This window comes from Balaenoptera ricei, chromosome 18 (assembly GCF_028023285.1).
Source record: "Balaenoptera ricei isolate mBalRic1 chromosome 18, mBalRic1.hap2, whole genome shotgun sequence".
Taxonomy (NCBI): domain Eukaryota; kingdom Metazoa; phylum Chordata; class Mammalia; order Artiodactyla; family Balaenopteridae; genus Balaenoptera; species Balaenoptera ricei.
Window position 1 is genome coordinate 11605737 of NC_082656.1, and position 12405 is coordinate 11618141.

The 12405-nt window shown below is 32.0% G+C and overlaps 1 protein-coding gene across 8 annotated transcripts in view; it reads left to right on the top strand.

Moving 5' to 3' along the window:
• Positions 1-12405, top strand: part of NBEA (neurobeachin) — a 612623-nt gene that overhangs the window by 224924 nt on the left and 375294 nt on the right. The gene's annotated exons all lie outside the window — the stretch shown is intronic.

A 12405-nucleotide genomic window follows, 5' to 3' on the forward strand; every position in this document is an offset into this window, starting at 1 on the left:
GTATACATTAAATATAAAGATATAGTTAAGAATGCTTAAGAATGTTTAATTATGTATTTTGTGATTATATCTCATAATTGCAGTGTTTTGATATTTTTAGATAGTTATTCATTATATAAAATTCATTTATTATATTTCAGTCTAAACTGAGAGATCTTGAATGGTTTTCATGATCTGACTTTCCTGAATTTATAATCCATTGTCATATAGCACATTACTGTTTCCTGTAAAGTAGAAACATGCACACATGGCACCATGATAAAATTGGACATCTTTGGGGTGGTGAGTTTAAAATATAGACTTTCAAAATAAATCTGCAATGTTATATGTAGCATATATAATTGGAAGTTGAATCACCAAACATTATGTTTTCTATCGTGATTAATAGATAAAAATGATTTGTAGTAGCATATCAGAGAGAATTCCTAGAAGAGTTTGACCAAAATGCTTGGAGTTAAATTGCACATATACATACACACAGTATGTGTGTGTATTCCCATTTTTAATTGAAGTGTAAAAACTCAATGAAAGAACGATGTTATGTTACTATCACTCAAGGCAAGAAATAGAATGTTACAGGTACCACAAAGCCCCCACCTTTTGCTCCTTTTTTTGCCACTATTCTTGCTCCTCTTCAAATTCATCACTCTGACTTAATACTAGATTAGTTTTGTCTTTTTTGAATTTTATATGAGTGGAGTTGCACAGTATGTATTCTTTTTGTCTCTGGCTACTTTTTTTCAACATTATGTTTATGAGATTTATCTGTATTGCCTGTAGCAATAGTTTTGTTCATGTTCATTCCTTAGTGGTTGTACACTACAATTTATTAATCTATTTTACTGATGATGGGCATTTGGAATTTTCCAGTTTGGGACTATTGCAAATAATGCTCCTTTTTTACATAACAGTGCTGCTTGTACATTACTCTTGGGTATACTACACATTTGTATGCATATCTGTTGGATAAATAACTGAATGCAATTGCTGATTCATAGTGTTTGTGTATGTTCAATTTTACTAGATAATGCCAAATGTTTTCCAAAGTGGTTAATGCAAGTTTACTAACTCATTAGCAGCGTATGAGAGTGCCTAATTTTTTATATCTTTAACAGTACTTAGTATTGTCACTTTTACATTTTAGCCATTTTAGTAGAAGTATAGTAGTATTTCATTGTATTTTTAGTTTGTATTTTCCTGATAGTTAACAAGGTCGAGCACCTTCTTATATATTTATTGGTCTTTTGGTTTTCCTCTTTTGTGATTCCCCTGTTGAAATCTCTTACTCATTTTAAAACGTTGAGTTGTTTGTCTTCTTAATTTGTAAAGGCTCTTCTCTTTATGCATTTTGAAAATGAGCCCTTTGATGATTATATGTTGTATATATATCTTCTCCCATTCTGTGGCTTTTCTTATTATCTATGTGATATGTTTTGATCAACAGAAGTTGTAAATTTTAATGAACCTCAATTTATCGAGTTTTTGTTTTTTAGTGCTTTTTGTGTTATAGATGAAATCTTTGCCTACATTTTCCCCATCTCATCCTCTGGCTGCTTTATTTGTGCTTTTTACGTTTAGATACATAGTTCATCTGGAATTGAGTTTTGTGAATTTTATGAGGTAGGAGTACTATGGATGTCAAGATGACCCAGTATCATTTATTTGAGAAACTCTCCTATCTCCCATGCTCTGCCCCTTTTGTCACACATCAAGTGTTCCTGTATACTAGATTCTGCTTTGGCACTCGATTCTACCCAATTTGTCTGTTTGTCTATCCTTGTGACATACTGTCATAATTAGCTTTAGGTTTAATAAGGATCAGTATCTGGATAAGTAATGTCTTCCCATCCTGTCCTTTTTTTTTTTTTCTAAGGAAGCCTAAGCTATTCTTGATACTTTGCATTTCCATTTAAATTTTAGAATCAATTTATCAGTATCCATATTGAAAACAACTTGCTGGGATTTTAGCAAGGAATGGAATTTATAGATCTATTGCAACGGAAGTTATATTTCATCTATAGATGTCTTTCAATATTGTGACTTCCAAACTATGAACAGCTTCTATTCCTTCCATTTCTTTAGTTTTTAAAAAATTTTTTCCAGTAATGATTTTTAGATTTTTATGTAGAAGTCTTATATGTTTCTTATATGATATATTCTTATAATTTAAATATTTTGTGTTTGTATCTTCGTTTCTCTAGTTTCCAAAATAAATTTATTGAGATCATTTGTTTATGTTGTTTAAACTCAATTTAAAAATACTCAATTTGAGTGTACATTTTAACGAGTTTTGAACAGTTTATATGCCCATACAACCACTACCACGATGAAGATGTAGAATATATTTATCACTCCATATAGTTCCCTGTGCCCCATTTATAATTTACCCCATCCTTCCCCAGGCAAACATTTATATGCTTTTTGATATCATAATTTAAATTTGTCTTTTCTAGGATTTCACATAGATGGAATCATATAGAATACACTTTCTGGTGCCTACCTTCTTTCACTCAGATTTTGAGATTCATTCATGTCTTTTTGTTTATGAGTAGTCCATTCCTTTTTATTCTTGAGTATTATTCTGTTATATGGCTATCCCACTATTTATTTATCTCTTCACTTATTGATAGACATCTGGGTTTTTTCCAGATTGGGGCTATTATAAATAAAGATTCTATGGACATTTGAATACAAGTGTATTGTAGACATATGATCTTGGGTAAATAGGAGTAAAATAACTGGTTGAATAGGAAGTATAGGCTTATATTTATAAGAAACTACTGAGCTGTTTTGCAAAGCAGTTGTATCATTTTATATTCCTTTCAACAGTGTATAAAAGTTCCATTTGTTCCATATTCTTGTCAACACTTGGCATTCTCAGTCTTTTTAAGACTTTATAATTTAAGACTTTGCTGGGTAATCATATCTCATTTGGATTTATTTTCCACTTTCCTAATGATTAAAGGTGATGAGGTTTTTTTTTTTTTTCTGATACGTTAATGGGCCGTTGAAATCTTTTGCTATTTTTTTTAAAAAGTAGGGTTGTTTTCTTGTGAAATGTCACCATTCTTTATGTATTCTGATTATATGTCCTGTGTCAGATATTCCATTCTGTGGCTGATATTTTCATTTTGTTAAAATTATTTAGAACAGGAAGTTTCTAATTTTGACCAAGTCCATCGTTTCAAAAAATCTTTTCTTTTATGGTTTGTGCCTTTGTATCTTAAGAAATCTTTACCTAGGCAAAAGTCATGAAGATATTCTCGTATATTTTCTTCTAAAAGTTTTGTAGTTTTAGCTTTTATGATTAGGTCTATGATCCGTTTTCACTTAATTTTTGTGTGTGTGTGGTGAGGTAAAGATTCAGTTTTGCTTTTATCCATATGTATATCAATGTTTCAGCACCACTGAATTACCTTGGCACATTGGTATAAAATCAGTTGGCTGTCTCTGTGTGAACCTATTGCAGGACTCCATGCTACTTCATGATCTGTATGGCCGTCCTTATGCCAGTACCCCACTTTATTACTATAGCTTATAGAATATCCTGAAATCAGGTAGTATAAGTCCTCTAACTCTGTTCTTTTTACCGTTGCTTTGACTTTTCTAGATTGGTTGCATTTTCTTATATGTTTTAGAATTGGCTTGCCAATTTCTAAAAAAAAAAATCCTGTTGAAATGTTAATTAGGATTGTGTTGAATATTTATTTAAATTTAGGGAGAATTGATATCTTAATAATATTGTCTTCTAATATACAAACATTGTCTGTAACTCCATTCATTGAGGTTTTTAATTTCTCTGAGCAACTTGTTATAGCTTTCATTGTAAAGGTCTTGTAGTTAGTTTTGTCTTTTTTTTTTATTGGTTTTTCATGTCTTTGATGATATTCTAAATTAAAATTTTTACTTTAAATTTCCAATTTTGAGTTAGAAGCCAAACAAAAAAGGATAAATACTATGTTGCCACTTATATAAAATGATAGAAAATGCAAGTAAACTTTCTTAACAGCGAGCAAATTGATGATTGCCTTGTTAATTATATCTCAATAAGACTGAAAACAAAAAAGAAAGAAGATTTTATGTGTTGGTAGTATATAGAAAGACAATTGACATTTGTACACTGATTTTACGTCTTGCAATTTTGCTTAATCCACTTAAATTTAGTAGTCTTTGTTAGATTGTTTAGACTTTTCTCAACTCAATATTATCTGTAATTTCTTTATTATTTTCTATGTGAAAGATAATGTCACTTGTAGCTTTAGTGTTATTTATTCTTGTAGCTTTGAGATTTCACCAGTGGAGCCATCTCTGCCTGGAATTTTTTTTTACTGGGGAGGTTTTACAAATTAAATTCTTTCATTGGATAAGTGACTATTCAGATTTTCTGTTTTCTTTTTGCATCAGTTTTGGTCATTTGTGACTTCTAGGAATTTAGTCATTTTATCTAAGTTATTGGATTTATTGCCATAAAGTTTTTCATAATTTTATTATTATATTATTATTTTAAAACACTTGTAGGATCTCTAATGATGTTTCCTCTTTCATTCCTGATTTTGTAACTTATGCCTTTTCTCATTTTAGCATTATTAGAGTACCTATTGACGTTTCAATATTATAATTTTCCCCCCAGAAATTAGGCATTAAATTCATTAATTTTTTTTCTGTCTCTATTACATCAAATTCCCCTCTTTTTATTTCCTTTTAGTTATTTCAGGTTTACTTACTTTTCTCTTTCTAGATTTTTAGGGTGGAAACTTAGATCAGGAGTCTATAAACTACAGCCCAGGGACCAAATCTGCCTGCCATCATAAACTTTATGTATAAACTTTGTGTAAATAAACTTTTATTGCAATACAGTCACATCGTTTGTTTATATATTGCCTGTGACTGCTTTCACATTACAATGGCAGTTAAGTAGTTGCAACAGAGATAGTATGCCCTAAAATCTTAAAATATTTAGTATCTTACCCTTTACAGAAAACATTTGCCAATCCCTTGCTTAGATCTTTGATTTTAGATTTCTCCGTTTCTGTTACAAGCATTTAAAGCCATAACTTTTCCACTAAGCACTGTTTTAGCTGTATTTCAGAAATTTAATGTTGTTTTAATTTTCATACAATATTTTTTCTAAGTTTCTCTATGATTTCTTCTTTGACTTCTAAGTGTTTCAGAGGGACTTTGGATATTGACCTTTCTCAGTATAATGCCATGAGATCCATCCAAGTGTTGTGTGTATTAATGGGTCCTTTTGTATTTCTGAGTATTATTTCATGGTATGGATGTACAACAGTTTGTTTAACCATTCACCCACTAAAAGACATTCGGGTTTTTTCCATTTTTGGCTAGTACTAAAAAAGCTACAATAAACATTTGTTTTTATGTGAACATACATTTTCATTTCTCTGGGATAAGTGCCCAGAGTGAGATTACTGGGCTAATATGGTAAGTACCTATTTAGTGTTATAAAAAACTCCCACCAGCAATGTATGAATAGTCCAGTTTCTCTTCATTTTTACCAGCATTCAGCGTTGTCTTTTTTTTTTTTTTTTTTTTTTTAAGGCCATTCTGGTAGGTATGTAGTGATATCTCATTGTGGTCTTAATTTGTATTTTCCTAATGGATGATTCTGAACATCTTTTTGTGTGCTTATTTTCCATTAGTGTGTTCTCTTCAGCGAAATGTCTGTTTATATCTTCTGCTCATTTTATAATTAGATTGCTTTTTCACTTTTGAGCCTTAAGAATTCAGTATTCTAAGTAGAAGTCCTTTTTCAAAAATGTTGTTTCCAAGTATTTGCTCCCAGACTGTAGCTCGTGTGTTTCGTCCTCTTAATAAAGTCTTTGGCAGAGGAAACTTTACATTTTTATTGTAGTCTAGCTTATCATGATGTCATGTCTAAGAACTCTTCACCTCACCTTAAGTACTGAAGATTTTCTCCTGTGTCTTCTATAAAGTTCTGTGGTTTTAAGTAGTAGTTTTAGTTTTAAGTCGGGGTCCCATTTTGAGCTAATTTTTATGTAAGGTGTGAGGTTTATGTCCAGGTTTATATTTTTTCCTGTGAATGTCCATTTGTTGCAGCACCATTTGTTCGAAAGACCATTCTTCCTCATGAAGCATTTTTAAGATCTTTTAAGGCAGATCTAGGGTGGCCTTTATTCTTGGGCTAATTTTGCCACTTAGAAAGTATGCTGGATTTCTCCTGAACGCTCAGTGTATCTAAGGAGGTCCCTCCTTTTTGGCCAGATGGAACGCAGACAATTCTAGACCTGTGTGAGATGTAGAAGATGCCTGTTATGACTCCTCCATAATTGTTCTTTCCTCAGAAGTTGTTCTACTCTAACCTTGGGAGCTTTCAGGCATCACATTACCTAGATTGTTACTCAGCCAAAGATTACTGTGCTCTCCATACACCTTCCTCTTGCGTACTATGCCCTCCAAATTCTATTCACCTTTGCCTCCTTGAACTACAGTCTTAATCTTGTCAACTGAGAAAGGTTGCTGGATTCTGTATCTGCCCTAATATGGAAAATACCTCCATGTAGGAAATCTGGGTGATGTTGGGACTCACCTCATTTGTTTCTCTTTCCTCGGGATTTTGTACCCCACATTTTGTATGAAAATAGTTGTTCTCTGCATTTTGTAAAATTTTCTAGTTGTTAGCATGGGAGGTAATTGTAGACCATCTTAAACCCTTCAAGGTGAAAAGTGGAATTTGATACTTTTTAATGTTGTAAATTTTTTTTATTTTATAAATTTCCTTTTTTATTGTTTGCTGGTATATATAATTCATTGCAATATATTAGGCTAATATCATGAAACCTTTAAGTACTTATGTTTCCTAATTTATCTATAATTCTTTCTAACTAAGCATGTATGGACAGTCATTTGATCTGTGAATGTTGGCAGTTTTATCCCCCATTACACAAATACTTACACCTTTTTATTTCTTTTTCCTGACTTATAGTATCACCTAGTACCTCCAATACAGTTTTCTATAGAAGTGGTTAGAAAAGGCATTCTTTTCTTCATCTCAAATGAAAAGCTTTGAACATTTCATCATTAATTATGATGTCTCCTGTCTATTTAATAAAGATACTTTTTATCAAATATAAGAATTCTCTTGTGTTTACAATTAACCAAGTTACCATCATTATGGGTATAGAATTTTATCTCTAAAGAGAGAGGAAGTCATGGAGATGACCATGTGGTTTTCCTCCTTTTTCTGCTAACATGATCTATGATATTGACTTTTAATTTTAAAAATGCTAAACAAACCTTTAATTCCTGAAAGAAATCCAATTTCTTTGTGATGTAAAATCTGTTTTACCTTTTGAAGAGCTAATGTAAGATTGGTATTTTTTATTTGTTTTTCTTTGTTTTCTAAAATATTTGGTAGAGTTCACAAGCAAAGACATCTGATCCTGGATTTCCTTTTTGGGGAAAGTTTTTAAGTTAAAATGTTACAGGTCTCCCCAGATTTTCAATTTTTGTCCTGTGTAAATTTTGGTAGATTCTGTTGGCATAATATAGTTCATAATATTCTCTTATTATTATTTTAACATTCATATAATCTGTAAGATAGTCCCTCCTTTTTATTCTTTTTTTTTTAAATAAATTTATTTATTTTATTTACTTATTTTTGGCTGCATTGGGTCTTCATTGCTACATGTGGGCTTTCTCTATTTGCAGCGAGTGGGGGCTACTCTTCGTTGCGTTGCACATGCTTCTTATTGTGGTGACTTCTCTTGTTGAGGAGCGTGGGCTCTAGGCACACGGGCTTCAGTAGTTGTGGCTCGCGGGCTCCAGAGCACAGGCTTAGTAGTTGTGGCGCACGGGCTTAGTTGCTCCGCAGCATGTGGGATCTTCCCGGACCAGGGTTCAAACCCGTGTCCCCTGCATTGGCAGGCAGATTCTTAACCACTGTGCCACCAGGGAAGCCCCCTCCTTTTTATTCTTGATGCTTATTATGAGCTTGTTTCTGCTTTCCTTCCTTGCTTCCAAGTCTTGGCAGTGATTAATCAATTTTATTCATATTGCCATTAAGAAACATTCACTAGAGAGAAGTAACAAGAAACTGTTAGGTTGAAGTTTATACCTTATTATCTTTTCCTTAGTGCAGTGGATCTTAAACATTAGTATGCAACAGAGTTACATGGGAGGCCTGTTAAAACACATTGCTGAGCCAATATGTAGTTCTAGTTCAAGACTAAAGGCCTGAGAATCAGGAAAGTTGATGGTGTAAGTTCCAGTGTGGAAGCTGGCAGGCTCAAGACCCCAGAAGAGCTGATGTTTCAGTTGAGTCTGAAGGCCAGCAAAGACCAACTATCAGGTAGAAGGGGTTTTCTCTTATCTAGCCTTTTGTTCTATTCACGTCTTCAATTGAATGGATGAACACACACACACATTAGGGAGGACAGTCTGCTTTATTCAGTCTACCCATTCAAATTGTAATCTCATCCAGAAACATCCTAACAGACACACCCAGAATATTTAATCAAACGTCGGGGCACCCTGTGGTCCAGTCAAGTTGACACATAAAATTAACCATTACATGAAGTGATCTTGGTGTGCTGGCTCTAAGAATACACTCTGAGAAACAGTGTTTTAAGTGATCATCTTCTAGATTGCAACATTAATTCCTGATTTATATAAGTCCTCTTCCCAGACAATGTATGGATCTCAGTATAGCTTCATTTACTCCAAATTTTGCAAACACACTTATACATATGTGTACGCATGTGTGTGTGCGCATATAAAATTGTAAATGCAACAAGAGAATATAATTACTATTTTATTGGTCAACATATTTAGATTTATCCAAATGTTTATCATTTATTTTTGCTCATCATTCCTTTTTGAATGTCTGACTTCCATGTGCTATCATTTTCTTTCTTTTTAAAAACACCCCCTTTAGTATTTCATTTAGTGCAGGCCTGACACTCATGAATTCCCTCAGTTCTTATTTAACTAAAAATCTTTGAAATTCACCTCTATTTTTGAGGGATATTTTGAACCAAAGTAGAGTCTAGGTTGGAAGCTATTTCCTTTTAATGCTTTAAAGATATTATTCTGTATCTTTCATTTCTTTCTGTGCTTTCTTTCCCTTTTTGCCTTGTTTTTTTTTTTTAGAAATGTAATTTCCTGTCTTATTGCTATCTCTCTGCTCTTCCCCAGCCTTTTCCATTACTGCTACCTGTTTTTAAGATTTTTCTTTATCTTTGGTGTTTAGCAGTTTTACTATGATATACTCAGGCTCTTTGATTTTTCTTTATATTTATCCAGCTTGGGATTTATAGAGCTTCTCAAATCTGAAATTTGATGACTTTCATCAGTGGCTGGGAAATTCTTAGCCATTACCTCTTCTAATATTGCTTCAGAATCGTTCTATTCTTTCCCTGGGATTTGAATTACACATATATTAGATATTTTCTGTATTTCTCATCTATCTATCTATTTCTCTCTCTCCATTATTCTAGTATTTCTTTTTAACCTTAGTCCACTTTACTAATTCTCTTTTTAACTGTTTTTAATCTTCTGCATTCTTAATTTCAATTTTTGTGTAAGTACTAGAATTTCCATTTGATTATTTTATAGGTTAATATTCTCTTCCAGTTTCCTATAGTGTCTTTAATTTTCATGTATGTGTATATATATGATAGTAGTTGCAGCCATGGATTTTTATATATTTTTTCTCTAATGGGTTATTTATAGTTTTATTCATACAAATTACTTAGAATCTGTAAATCCCTCTACATGAGGTTTCCTTAATATAGGTAAAAACCAAAATATGATTGTGTTTTTTAAACTAAACTCCTGTGTTTTAAGTCATATTGTTTTAATCCAGGCACTGGAGCTATAGAAATTCATCTAAAGCATTATTATGTCCTTTGAATGTTCAGTTTTCCTATCATTGCTCATTTTGTTAGAGTGGTTGATAAATTTCCCAAGTCACAACCATAATTTTGTTCATGGAAATCAGTAATTCTCTTTCTTAAAAGAATTTGCACTTACTATGAAGAAAAATAGCCAAAGTCAAAATAGCATCATAAGCATAGTTAGTGTGACTGAAGAGAATGAAAAAGAATAAAGTGGGGAGAGAGGAATGAGTAGCTTAAGAGAATGCATTTCAGCCTAGAGTTGACAAACTCTATATTTAGGTCCCAAGAATGTTCTAAAATATTAAGAAGTTATAAACAGATTATTAAAATTATAACCCTCACACTAGACTATGTAGGGCAAATTCCCCATCAAGTCTACCTTTGTATTATTTCTCTGCACAAAATGTCTTAGACTAAGTGAATGTTTTTTGAATAAATGAAAACTTCTAAAGGAAAAATTAGTACTTGGTGTTTTCCCTAAATTGAGTGAAATACGCTAGTTGTTTTAGAAAATAATTTGCCAAAGGACTTTGTTTTATTTCTGGTAGCTATAGGTTCTTTCCACTTTTAGAATGAAAATTACATTCAAAAGAAAGAATAATTTATTTATTTTTATAAGCTATAAGGTCAAAGAGTTCTCCCTTATTAAGATTTTTAAAAATGTTTAACATGTTAACATACATTTTTCATGTGCCTTGGGATTGGGAAGAAATAGTTTTACACTGTGTATTTATCTGAGATGAGAATTGAAATAACAATATAGGCACAATATATCTGTAAAAAAATTTTTTTAGTAATTGGTGGTTGTCTGCCAGGTGATAGAGGAGGGAGGGTATAAAGCTAAAATTTATGTTTATATCATTTCCTTTGAGAATTTAAATTGTGTAAGAATGAAGATAACATACTTTACACAATGTTTACTTTAAAATACATTATGAGGAATCTATATGTCCATTTTCTTCACTATGAAAAAGTGATGATGAAACTTTTCCACTTAGAATATTTTGTTGTTGCTTGATAGAGAAGTCTGGCAGTATTATTTGATAATAATTTCCTGTATTTAAAACCTTTGATCTCTTGCTGTGTAAAATGTTACATTTTTTGCCCTTTATTAGAATATTTAAATTATGATGGCAGAATGATTTATAAGAGCATCATTTAATGTTCTGTTAACATTTTGTAAGAAAATAGCTGCAAAAAGTCTTATTATAGGGATTCACTTACTGAGAAATATCTGTTTTTGTCCATTACCCTTAAGTAAAGGTAATTAATACACATTTACCTACACACATGTAATTAGTTGTGTAGATTAATCAGTTTCTATTTGATGTTTAATTTAATCACCAAGAACAGTACTTTTGCAATTCTGAAGCCTCTAAATTATTATACAGAAACCTGTAAAATATGCAAAAAAAATCTTAAACTAGGGAAAATGTTTCTGACTTCAATTAGATAATAGTATATTATGATCCAATAGTATAACTATGATGTGAACCTCTATAAATCTAGAATTTTTCTAAAATAATTTTACTCAGTTAATCTTAAGTAAAAATAAATATTCATGCTTCACTCAGAATTCAGGTGCAAAAATAGTAGTAATTATATCTAGATTTTTCTCCTCTTCATAGGTTCTCTTTTACCATTCTTATTTACCTTTCCTTGGTAGAGAGGATTACTTTAGCTGAGAAGCTTCATCAAACATGATCCTGGAGATTAGAAAGAATGAATGAAATAATGGATCTAAAAAAGAAGTTCTGTCTATATTCTCTGAACTTCAGAGCTAACTCATTATTATGATGATTATTCTGTGACTTCAGGTAGTCCTTCCTTTCCTAGCTGTTTTATTACAACTTAATAATAGTAAGTACTTTCATTAAAACAGTTTTTCTCAAAACGTGTTTCCTGGATAAGCAGTATCAGGCCACCTGAGAATCTTTTAGAAGTGCAAACTGTGTCGGTACACCCAAAGCTGCTGAACATCTCAGGCTGGGGCCCTAGCAGTTTGGGTTTAAACAGGCCTTGCAGGTGATTCCAATCTACACCAAAGATTGAGTGAGAACCACTGCCTTAATGTAGGTGTTTGCTCCAGGAGTAACAGAGTAGGGGAGAATATTGAAAACTCTTTTTCTTCAGCAAGTCTGCAAAGCCCCACCCAGGTCCTTTTTTCTTGCTTAAAGCTGTTCCTCCAGAATATTCTCTTTAAGTGTTTGTGGAAGTTACTAAACCTGAGTTTCCTCTTTGAGTTCTTCTTTCTATAAAGCTGTTGACCCAAATAAGAGGAAGCAAACTTAAATTGAAGTGTTAATGATGAGGCTTTGTGTACACAAAGGATTCAGATCATGCTCTTTCCAAGTTAGGAAAGAAAGCATCCTAGATTATTCCCTAATCCCTCGCTATTCACTTAAAAAAAGGTGGAAGAGTTCAGTTTTAAATATTAATAATATATTGCAAATTATTCTGTGATTAATTACCTTTTTGTCATTTATGTTTTCCTCCTACATAACAAAAATGTTGCTTAGCATTGTGG